The sequence below is a fragment of the Myotis lucifugus genome, unplaced genomic scaffold (assembly GCF_000147115.1).
Source record: "Myotis lucifugus unplaced genomic scaffold, Myoluc2.0 scaffold_17, whole genome shotgun sequence".
NCBI classification, from domain to species: domain Eukaryota; kingdom Metazoa; phylum Chordata; class Mammalia; order Chiroptera; family Vespertilionidae; genus Myotis; species Myotis lucifugus.
Window position 1 is genome coordinate 3,829,444 of NW_005871065.1, and position 13,322 is coordinate 3,842,765.

Below are 13,322 nucleotides of genomic sequence, written 5' to 3' on the forward strand. Positions count from 1 at the left end.
TATATGTCTTTGAGATAATGGTAGTAGAGTTGCTGGTTCATGTGGTTGTTCTATTTTTAATGTTATGAGGAACCTCCATACTGTTTTCCATAGCAGAAGAAAAGATCATATTAAATAAATGAAGTTTCTACACAGTTCCACTTTCTTTTTATGATATTTTCACTCCTCCTTGGTTCTCACAAAAGTACCTCTTCCCTACCCAAATCCTTAATACTCTCTGCTTGGGGAATATATAGTGCTTTTACTTTCTTGGTAAATATTTTTCCCATATTTGCCATCTTCTTATCACAGTAGTCTCATGCTTTGGAATTAATGGAAGCTCTCTCTCCTCTGGACCAACAGTATTAATTTGTCTTCAACTAAAAGATTACAACAGAGACCAAATACTCTAGTGACACGCGGAAATGTGGGCAGTACTGGGATATTATCTGAGAAGGTAAAGGGAACTAATCATGAGATAATTATGAGGCAGAATTGTAAGAAGCTAGGAAAAGTTCTTGGAAAGTGGAATAAGACAGATAGCTAAACAAGGGTGAGCAATTTACAGCCATCTAATAAATCCTAATGTCTCATCTTCCCTAACCAAGGACATTTAGGAGCAAGTGGTTTATACATTGCAGACTGTGTTGGGACAGATCCATCTCAGTCCCAGTCCCTGTTCAGTCACATTCTTTGAAGATGAAACTGTTCAGAAAATGACCTGACCCCTCTATATGCTCGTTTTGATGAATCAGCATATTCAAGGAAATGCCTGGAAAGCTGATGAATATTCTATTGAGGTCCTTCCCTGACACCTCCCCTAAAAACCTCCCTTTAGAAAATAGATACAAACCCTAAGATAAAAGACACAGTGTGTGCTCTCTCTCAAGCAAGTTCCTGCCTCCCCCCTCTTCATTCCTCAAGCATGCATCTTTGCTATCTTTCTCCTAAGCTCTAAGGTTTTTGACAAGTCTTGCAACCAGGGGAACAGCAGGCGGTGGCAGCTCATCCCAGGCTAATCCCCTGAACCTGTCCCCAAGGGTCCTCCTTTTCCCTAACTTTTCAGTGAGCCAAAAAGAAGCTCCACCTAGGCTTACTCCTGTTGCTGTGATCTTGCCTCTTTTATGGTAAGGTAAGCCTTTTTTTGTTTCATTGTCCTCGACTTAAATAAGTGTACTCTCAAATTCACCTGGACTCACTTTGTTAAATCTTTCCTGCATGAAGTCAAGAATCTACGCATGCTGGCAGACGCTCCCAGGTCCCCATCCCTCTCCAGTGACAATTAACTCCTAATGTTATCAGCAACTCATTTGAGATCATGATCCACTTATTTGATGGTCAACTGAAAAAATGCTCTCTCAATATCAGGTTGGATCAATACAGAAATGCAGTGCCCTAGCTACCTTTTTTTTTAGAGGAACTAGAAAGGGCATAAGCAAATCATTTAAAGTAATTTAATCCATAAGGTCATTGGCATTTTTCTAATTTGAAAAAGAATGCAAAAGAGTGGATAGTAAGAAGAACCTCTATCTTTGATCTTTGATTGTGCATTATCATTTGGCAGGAGATACTTATTGTCATTTTTGTGGTTTTGGGAAATGGATACATTTGAAAGAAACTGCTCTGTAAATAATTACAAAGTCTGTATACAAATTAATTGTTCTTTTCCCCCAAAGAACAGGTTATATCAGCATTTCCAAAAAATATTTTTTATCACATTTGAAAAAGTTGACTTTGAGGCATAAACATTTGTATCTTTAAAAAAGCACCAAAGGTGATTTGTATAGTCACAGTTTAGGATATATTGGCATCAATCAATGAATTTCCACAATTTAAGAATCAGAATAGTCTTGTGAAACTTCTTTTTAAAGAAGAATCCCAGAAGCTATATCCCAAAAATTTTGATGTAGTGGGTCTGAGGTGAAGCCTAGATACTTTTTTTTAAAGCATCTTATTTTGAAGTGCATTTGGGGCTGCAAACTACTGAGTCAGAGCCCGGGGGGAACACAATTGCAGCTGAATTCTGAACTTGAAGTGCTCTGCTCAAAAGCAGCTTCCTCCATCCCTATGGTAACAGAGAAGAACACATTTTGGGAAGGAATAAAATGATCATCACAGTTTCTGGAGCCCATGCATCTGTATGAATACATCTGGAGTAAGGGAGTTCAGAGAATTTTCTCTAACCTTGATCAAAGATCTGTTGTTTCTCTAAGTCCGCAGAAAATCGCTTGCCCTTCATCCTGAGTCAAAAACCTCAGAAAATCAAGTAAACTATTTCAGTGTCTTACTGGCCTCAGAATCCCTTTCCTCTCCCCCTGCCAATCTCTAATAAAAGTACTTCTAAAGGAACTCCAAAATTAATCAGAGGTTTGCAAATGCTTGTCTCTTTCAACTCCATCAATACACTGTACAGAAAAGTTAATAGAATCCAAAGACAGAAGGAAACATCTATTCTTGGAAATATGGAAGATTAGATAGCATGAAAAACCACACATTTAAGAATTATCAAAAAATGCTGAATAGGATAGGACAAAATCCTTTCTGTGAAAACATTATTTTCCAAAGTTAAAAATAGAACTCATAAATACATAAAATGAACACGCATCAATGATTTATTAACTAATAGTAAAATGGTAATGATTCAAAGAACATTTGAGAAAGAATGATTTATATATTCCAACAGAATTTTTTTAAACATTGCTAGTATTACATAAAAAAATTAAAATACTGCATAGCAATAAATTATAGGCCTTGGGGTTATCTAGTCTACTGAACAGAAATTATTTTTCTTGCTATTTGACAAGAATTATCTTTATTATTTTTAACTTTCTATAAGTTAACCTCTATCCTTACAAAGTTGTAAAATATTTTAATCAATCATAAATAGAATGCCTAACACGTGTACATACCCTTAAAAAAATAGATAACTCCTGCTACACAATGCCTAGCACTATAATGAAAAAATACCCCACTTGTCCATTTTGTCAAATGCCAAGTTTTAGTTATTTTTCTTAATACTGCTCACCCTTATAATCATAAATAATTCTCAAGAATTATTATTTACCATATAATGATGGTCTCATTATATTCTTGCCTGGTTCATAGGCCAGGAAGGATTAATTAACATGTAAAAATCTCCTTATATTGGTCAGCAAATGAAGAACCATTTGGTATTAAGCTAATATGGGACCAGAAAATTAATGCCTACCTGGAGTTTTTATAAGAAATCTAGGGTTGTATTTTCAAGAGGATATATTATTTGCTCTTCTATACAAGGCTCAGGCTAGGCACCAAGCCCAAGAAATATACCATCACCTCTTGTTGAGGTCACAAAAATTTGCCAAGGTTCCTGGCCTTCAAGGAAGTTACTTTTTACTGTGGGGCTTTGCTCCTAGAACAGGTAGCGTGCCAACTTCCTCTGAGGGCTTTGTTGGCATTTGCAGCACATATAAAGTGCAGCACTTGATCCTTAATTGTGGGGTTATCATACCTGATTACATAAGTGGTATTCTCAAATATGACACTCATGGCCGTGGTAACACAATTTACTGTCCAATAATAGCCTCTTAAGTAGAAGACACATTCTCATTGAACCAATTAAATGTTTTTACCTAGCCTTCAGTAAAAATATTGAATTTTGAATTTTGAGTGGTCAGTGAGAGTCATATACATATTTAGATTTCTAAATTTCAGTTTCTAAAAGCACAATCTACTAATTTGTATATTAAACATTTAAAAAAGATAAAATACTTCTTCATGTACTTATCAGAATACAGACTATTAAAATAATAACAACAATATAATAATTTTATAAAACAATTAAGTACAAATATAGATTTTTAATTAGTTTATGCAGTGTTTTATAAACTGTAAATAATTGTTATTTTGTTGAGTCTTGGGTCAGCAATCAGCTTACGAGGTTGTCTGTCTGGACAAAAAGAAATGCAGACGTCAGGATTTAGTATACTCTGATACATTTCTAAGAGAAGTCAGCACACATGCCTGGACCTGAAACTGTTATTTGAAGCATCAATTATTCATATTCCTTTCACTATTTTTCCAGAAAATTCAATTGATACTTTGTAGGACATAGATGAGTTTTCAGACAATAATCAGAACAAAGGAAGAACCATTAGTTTATTAAAGTTTCATTCTTTTTAATAGTCTTGACATGTTTTCTTAATTGCTTTGAGCTAAAAAATAGATGAACATAATATAAAAAAATTAGAAAAAAATAGAGAAAACCCTATTTCTTTTCTCAGTCAACATAGAATAGATTCCCATTTCTACTAACAGAGATAGCCAAATGGTCAGATCACAAAACCAAATTTCCAGTCTTTTCTGCCACTAATGGGGAAAAGGTCAAAAACAAACCAAAACCAGAATAAAACTTACCCAAGAACCACAAGCAAACAAGACCATAAAATCAGAAACTATCAGTCCCTCTCAGAAATCACTCAGGGAGCCAGGAATAGTCATGCCTGGGATTAAACAGCACATGATATATTCTTATTCCACTTGTGCGGCATGCTCATTGCTCCTGGCTGATTAGTCCCCATGAGCATCTTAGTGAAAGGCCCAACAATGTTGAAAGTGTAATATTCAAAAAGCTAAAAACATGATACTCTACACACATGTAAAATTAGTGCATGTCAAAGATTTATTAAACAACTCATTAATGATGGAACCAGTAAAATGAAAAGCTAGTCCAAGGGGCATTTGTGAGCAGAGACTTTCTATTCCAGTAGAAACTTTTTTTTATGTAAATGGTGGAGTAAAATTGCCAAATGAGATACAAAATGGAAAATGTTCTTTGGGACAATAAAGGATAACCTTTGAGATTATCTTGAATAGGACAGCTGTCATTTACATTGGTCTCAGATGAGAGCAATTTGTATAGTAATGTTTTCCGCAAATTCACCTCTGCACTTAGTTATAAAATATCCTAATCAATAGTAAATAAAATGTCAAATGATCTGTATAGCCCTAGAAAATGAGATATCACCAGTAAGATACTGCATAAACTCAGTAAACTCTTTTGGCTATTTCCAAGTTTTTGATAATTTTTCTTAATATTTCAAATACATGCTTGAATTCATACAAGATAAGTAAAAATCCCCAGTGACTACCTCCTCTAAAAAAACACAACACACAAAAAACTATAGATGGTATATTAGTTTTCTGGGGCTGTCATAGCAAAAGTCACAGATTGGGTGACTTACAAACAGAGGTTTATTTTTTTACAGTTCTAAAGGCTGGAAGTTCAAGATCAAGAGGTTGGCAGGTTTGGTTTCTACTGCAGTCTCTCTCCTTGACTTGCAGAAGACTATCTTCTCATTCTGTACTCTGTACACATATCTTTAGTGTCTCTTCTTTTTCTTATAGTAAGGAAACCAGTCCTATTGGATTAGGACTCACATTTATCACCCCATTTAACCCTAATTCTTTCCTTAAAAACCCTATCTCTAAATATAGTCACTTTAAGGCAGCGGTTCTCAACCTGTGGGTTGCGACCCCTTTGGCGGTTGAACGACCCTTTCACAGAGGTCGCCTAAGACCATCCTGCATATCAGATGTTTACATTACGATTCATAACAGTAGCAACATTACAGTTATGAAGTAGCAACGAAAATAATTTTATGGTTAGGGTCACAACATTAGGAACTGTATTTTAAGGGCCAGAAGGTTGAGAACCACTGCAAGGGTTAGGGCTTCAACATGTGAGATTAGAGACAGGAGTCAATCCATAACATGGCATTAAAAAGGATCAAATAAAACTGAAGATTCATCTGATTTATTGGCATTAGACTATCACATTATCATTGAGCCTTGCATTTTAATTTCAAAGAGAAAAGATTCAAGGAACTGAGGCCAAACAAAATGAAGAGTTAGAATGCTGCACGTAATCAATGTCCTCAATGTTTTTATTGTGAGAAAAGGAATGAATTTAAAAAATGACAGTGGCAAAATAGACAAGAAAACATTGACATATTTGGTTGAGAATGGATTCTGTGTTAAAATTTTAAAAATCCACTCAGAAGGCAGACAATTTCACAGGGTTTGGGACTTATACACCTACTACCAGAATAGTTTAGAAAAGCTAACCTAATAAATTGCTGTAAAGTGGTTCTATTTGAGAATGTCATTGGATATAAGGTCCAAACAAAAATTTCTTATTGGGTTTCTATCTTAAACTAAATAAAGTACTAACTATATAAACACAAACTCACATCCTCAAATTATAAAACATTCTTGCAAACAATTAGTAAAAAAACAACAGGAAAAAAACACCAAGAAAATTATGATGGGAAGATTTTCAGATATTATGATTATCAAATGTAGAATATAATGTAAGCATGTTTAATACATTTAAGAAGTGAAGGAATTACTCAAAAAAGTTAGAAGAAAATAAAATACTATTTATTAAAACCTTCAAAATAAAAAAACACACACATAAATAAATGAATTCCTAAAATATAGAGAGTATAATATTGAAATTAGAAATTCAATGGATGGCTTAAGCAACATTATAGACATTAATTAAGGAGAAATAATACTTAAAAGAGAGATCTGAATACATTAGTCCTGTGAATCCTAGAGAATAAAAATAGCAAGATGCAGAGTTATTAAATAGAGGTAAAGGAATCTGGAAGAGAGAATACAATTACTATTCATCCCACCAGAGTTCTGGAGGAAAGGCTTTAGCAGTAACATCTGAAGATAGAGTTATTAAGAATTTTGTAGAATTATTGAAAGAGATATGTATTCAATTTGAGCAGGGCAATGAATCCCAAACAAAATACCTAAAAAGATACCCAGGCCTAGATACATGAGTCAGCAAAACACCCAAGACAACTAAATGAATACAGCTGAGAAGAAAAGAAGATTACTTATGAAGCAATTGTAATTAAACTGTCAGCAGGCTTTCCAAATGGTAGAGGTTATGCCAGAAAGCCAAGATAGAATATCTTCAAAGTTGAGAGGAAATAACTGTCAACTCTAATTTCTGTGCCCTGGAAGAACTTCCATTCAAGTGTGGTGTGGCAAACTGTAATGCTCTCTCTGCTAATTAGCATCGAGGATATAATACTACAGTTTCTTATTCTTTGAAATTAAAAAGGATATTTTATAATACAAAACATTACTGAGAACACTTAGTCCTTAAAACCATAAGATTAAAGAAACTTTGCTCTTGGAAAATATACCAGGGACTAGAAGACCAGAATAAACCAGCTATAAACTGGGGGGGGGGGGGGTGAAATAATGAAATTATTGAAGCAGCCATGATTTTGGGTAGGAGCCAATGAGCATTTTTCCCTGTCTATGTTAGAAATCATCAAATCTGCTCTTCCTGAGTGGATATAAGAAGACCTGCTTGAGCATTTTTTAAGGAAACTGCATCCTAATGAAGGTGTCCTTTGCCTAGAAAATTCATGAATTCAGCTTTGTCACCCACATTGAGGGATCTTTATGCTTTATCAACAATCATTAGATCAAATTGCGTACATTTCCAAATAAACAAAACCAGGCAAAAGTAATACTAATAAATCTACAGTATAGGCCATGGTTGCCTGATTCTATGTGATAAAAAAATGTTCTGTACCTGCACAGTCCAATAAAGAGCCAGCCACACATGACTATTGAGTGTTTGAAGTGTGGCTAATGTGACAGAGTAACTGAATTTTGAATTTTTAAATTTTTTTTTCACAAATTTTAATAGCCACATATGGCTATTGACTACCTTATCAGACAGCTGAATACTTTTAGAGGCAGTTTTTAAAAAGGAGGAAAGTAAACCTAGAATGAAAGTGTGAGATTTAAAAAAAAGCAAGAAGTATGCAAAATTTTGGTAAACACCTGAATTAAATCATTGATTGCATATTTTTAATATCTGGGATTTAAAAAGGTTAAAATAACAGCCAGTAATGATAATAAAAATTGAGTTGAGTTAAAATTGGTAACACTCAGATATTATTATATTGTTCTGGAGGCAAGTAGAATTATTGATTAAATTTTTACTGTGTATTCTCACACATAAACACACATACACACACACACAAAAGAATTTTCTAGCAATAAAGGGGCAAAGTGGAATAATATAAACATTAACCAATCAAACATGTCAAGAATGACTGAAAAAGAAACTCAGACTCCAAAATCACTTTATTTTCTTTGCAAAGGACCATGGATAATTTAGAGAAGTAAAATATTATCTCTTGAATCTCTCTAAACAAAACTTGAACTTAACTGCTTTTTTAATCCTGCTTTTCCTCTTTTCTCTACTAATGTGTGCAAGTGATCTTCTATCCTTTCCTCTGATCTTCTTTCCTGTCATTCTGGTAATCCTGAAACCCTGAAAAGTTTAAGTTAAATCCATTCATAATAGAGAAAGTCACTTGATTTTAAATCTACTTCTAAGTCTAGATTGAGATCCACTATTCTTTCCAAAGTCTAGTTTTAGGAGATAGAAATAAACAAAATAATTTAAAATAATCCGAAGGACATACATCCTTGGCTGTAAAATTATATCAATTGTTTCACATGTTATTAGGAACCTTGGATTTTTTTTTATGATGCAAAAGACAGATAGGGAAGACACTGAGGATGGCCTACAAGTCTCAAACAGAAAATCCCATAAGGATATCAAGGGTTTAGAAAAGCTATGGTGTTTTGACAAAATCTTTTTGTCTTTCCTTTAAATTAGATTAGGCCCTAATTCAGTTCTGCAAGCAAAGACATGGTAAATCCATGTAGACTTCAGAAAGAACTCTTCCACACCTCTAGGCAAGATTCAGTAATGGTCCCTGTCTCTGATATGACCCCAACTCCTCACTTTGTATGAATGACCTTAACCATGAGTGGATTTGATATACCAGCAAAGAGTACAATTGGAAGATCCCATTGTTGGACATATAATACTTTGCTGAAGATTTTGAGTAAGTATTAACACAAAAACAGAATAAGACCCAGAAACAACTAATGGCTTTCAAAAATAACCAGTACATGCTCCCAATGCAGGTAAAAATTGTCAATGGATGAAACTTCTTAATAATGACACCGATAAGTATTTTAAGAGGAAATAACTTGGAAAAATAATTGTATTGCATTAGCTAAGAAAATGAAAGGAAAAAAATAAGTGGGTAAACAGTGAAGGTCTTTAATGAAAGGAGAATGAAGTGCCCAATCTTTCCATTTTACTCTTAAACTCACAAGGAGAAATGCCACAAAATATCAAAAAAATAACCTTGAATCATCACATAATTTTACCCAACTGCCCATGTTACAGATAATTATAATCTTGGCAATCCTGATGTTTTATTTATAATTCTCACCCTCAACTTTTAAACAAGGATTGTTCCTTCCCCTTTTGTGACCTCACTAGCATGGCAGACAGGGTGTGCTGGAATCAACTTGCACTTTATCATGGGAGCTGAATGTTCATATCTCTTCCTCATTCTGCATTCAGTGTTATGTTGCTAAATTGAAATTGATTACCACAGTATATAAATGAGGACTTTCTTTAAATGAAAGCTGTTTGTTATAAATCACTATGCAAATAAAATGCCTTATGTAGTTTCCTGTGGACCCACTTATTCATAATCTAATCATAGATGATTTGGACATTGACTCACCAGTATCTTTTATGTCCAAATCTACCCAAAATTGAAGATCTTCAGCAGGTACTAGATTGTTACTAATTTCTACTTATATGTGTAGAATTTGTGGAATTCTCATCAAGGTTCTGATTAATCCACCCTACAGAGATATCCATTATGCTCTGAAACTAGAAGTAAAACTAAAGCTAATGGAGAAGGTACTCCCCAGTTCTTGTAACAAGCTAATCCTACCAGTCAAGAAAACCAATGGACAAGGATGGAGATGTATGCATAACTTCAAGGCCACAAATAAAATATTTCCCTGCTTCCCATAGTTCTAAACATAAGTACTATTTTATCTTCAGTTCTGCTATGGCTGTATCTTTTACAGTCATTGATTTGTGTTCTGCTCTCCTTAGTGTCCTTACAGATAATGGTTGTCAATAACCCTGTACCTTTCCCAGGGAAATCAACTCCACACTTGGACAACAGTTTACCTCAGAATTTTACTTAGACACCCTCCTAATTATCACAAGTACTTAAATAGGTCTTAGAAACCTCAAACTCCCTTATAATGCTTGTTGTTTCCAATATATTGAATTCAATTACTTTTTGCAATATTCTAAAGGCGAGGTGAGCTCTAAAACTAATTCTATTTGCTGACTTGGCCCAGTTTTTTTGTTTTGTTTTGTTTTTAATTTCCAAAGAAAAGTTTATTTGCCAAAGCAAAGAGTATTGCGTAAGACTTTATTTATCCCAATGAGATTAATCCTTCACTTCTGGCGGACTATACACCATTCAAAAATGCCACAGTCACTAAGAAAAAAATTAAAACTGGATAAGTGATTATCTAAATTTTCTGAAACTATTACCCTGCTATATGATTTAGCCAAGTCCTTGGTAAGCAAATCCCTTTCTTTGAAGTTAAATGTGATTTGAAATGACCTTTTCAGTAACCACTCCCACTTACTAATATGAACCCTGGTACCTATTTAAACATGAGAAATAGGGACAGCCGTTGATATTTTGACTAAATAAATGTCATATACATAATTACAGACTTTCTCTTCACCTAAGGTCAGTTCTACCCCCTGTATATTAGGGAAATGATAGCTGCATTTTAATTATGTTTTTAGTTCTCCTTAACTTCTATGATCTCTTTAACACTGTGCAAACTTGTTACAAAATGAGTATACAGAAATATACTTGGCTTACCACTTATATAATGCTATTACTTTTTTCCAAATGCAGTTTCATATAACATTATGAAACTTTAAAATCTGCTGTTGTCCTTTTATTACTAAAAAAAAAAAAAAGGAGAAACTCATTACTGCCTAGCCTCTGTTATAGAATTGCCTGACACAATCAGACTTTTAAAGACCCTGTGGAAATCCCAAGTTTATTATTGTTTATTAATGATTTACATGTTAAAACAGAAACAGAGAACATGCTGGAGCCACCTTTATAGATAACTTGCCTTACTAGATAATATCCTTTGCAATAACAAAATCAACCTGGATGATAATACTCATTGCACTTACCAGAGATTGCTAATTAGCACAAATTAAATAAGCTACTATGTATAATGGCATGTCCGTGATTTTTGAATGCTTCCAAAAGTTAAGTGTCCTTGACCTCCACAGGCACTCCAATTTAAAAAGTTAAAGAGGTTAAAAACTCTTAATGTTTTCTGAGCATTTCACTATAATAGTATAAGCCATACAAAGTAAATGACAAAGAGGCAGAGAAAAGTACCCTAAATGATAAATGTTGGGGAAAATCTTATTGAAAATTATACAAAGAGATGATCTAAAATGGGACCTTAATAATATAAAGTTGTATGCAATTATTTGTTACACAAGGAAAAATTTGCACGTACTTAATATTTGGTAGGGAAACTATACTGCTGGGGTTGTTTCTAGTGAATATTTCACTTGTCACCAGTATAGTCCTGGTAAAAGTTATAATATTGGACATGGATAAGTTTCTTGATCCTTCATCATCCCCAAATTGATTTAATACTCTATTTCCATCTTCAAAATGGGTTTTGAAAATGAGCTATTCATTATTTACTTATTCACAGAAGGGACTAAAGCTTTTCCTTGCTAAAGAGTTATAGCACTGAAGGTCACAGGAAGAGAAATATTTCAACCTTGAGAATTCCACCCCTTCTCCCCCCAGAGATGAGGACACACAGATTGCTGATACTTTCATAAAGTAGCTTTGAAAACATTACCACTTACTCTGAAACTTCACTACCATATCACCTCCAATCTTTGGAAAAGGTGAAAAAACAAAACAAAACAAACAGAATACTAAAGTTAGAGAAGTTCTCTAGTACACTTGAGCTTTTGTTACTTTGGCTGTAGGATGGAATTCACTGCTGTGGGTGTTCAACAACTTTCCCCTTATTGAGATAGTTACAGGCAGAACCATACATCTACCTATATCACTTTCTTCTCTACTGCCCTGTTGCAAATAAATATGACAAATATTGCAAGAGACTTATTAAATGAAACTAATCTTACCATGCAAAGTACAAACTATAAACAGTGTTTCCTCACTATCCTCCTAACCAACAATTTTATGTTGTAAAATCTAGAGAGGTAAATTCTGGTGTTCTAGAAGAGTTATCAAGAAACTACAGCCTTCCAAATTTAATTAAAACTATTTTAAGTTAGTATTACATAGCCAGCACATCAATAAATCCTCAAATGGTTAATCCTTGGATCCACATCTTTCTAAGAGATACAGTTAATACTCTAATTATTAAAATGCTGTTGCACTCTGTGTGTCAGTGTTCTTCACAGATGGAACCAATAGGATAGATATAGATATAGATATAGATATAGATATAGATATAGATATAGATATAGATATATAGATATAAAGTTTAATCATAGGCATTGGCAAACATGGTTAAGGAGACCAAAAAGCCCAATGATCTACCATCTGCAAACCGGAGAACCAGGAGAGCCACTGATATAATACAGTCTGAGTCTGAAGGCCTCTGATGTCCATGAGCAGGAACACATGTCTCAGCCGAAGCAAAGAAAGTAAACTCCCCCTTTGTGCTCTAGTTAAGCCCTCAAGAGTTTGAGCTCAAATGCTAATCACTTCCAGAGACATCCTCACAGAAATAACCATAAATAATGCTTTACCAGCTATCTGGGCATCCCTTAGCCCAGTTAAGTTGACATATAAAATGAACCATCACACACTCTGAAAGCTAAGCTGAGAATTTTTTAGAAACACTTCAGAAGTAGATGGTCCTCAAAAGAGGAGGTAGCATCCACCTCAAACATCAGAATGTACAACTGCATAATATAGGCAAATACCAAAAAGCACCAGAACTAAGAGTTACTATGCTTATTTTGAATATTCTTCTCTAGAACCAGATTCTGAGCCAAGATTTCATCCTAGAACAAGAGCCCATGGACATGCTTGTTTGTTATTCTCCTAAGTGTTTTCTTTCCACTTGGTGGCCTATTGTCCTTAGATTTCACATCCTATATAATAAAAAGCCTAATATGCTAAGTATCTGGTCATCTGGTTGGCTGTTCAATCAATCAAAGCATAATATGCTAATGATGTGCTAAGGCCACTCAACCGCTTGCTATGACATGCACTGACCACCAGGGGGCAGACAGTCGACCAGTCAACCAATCGCTATGACGTGCACTGACCACCAGGGGGCAGACACTCTGACTGGTAGGTTAGCTTGCTGCTGGGGTCCGGCTGATCGGG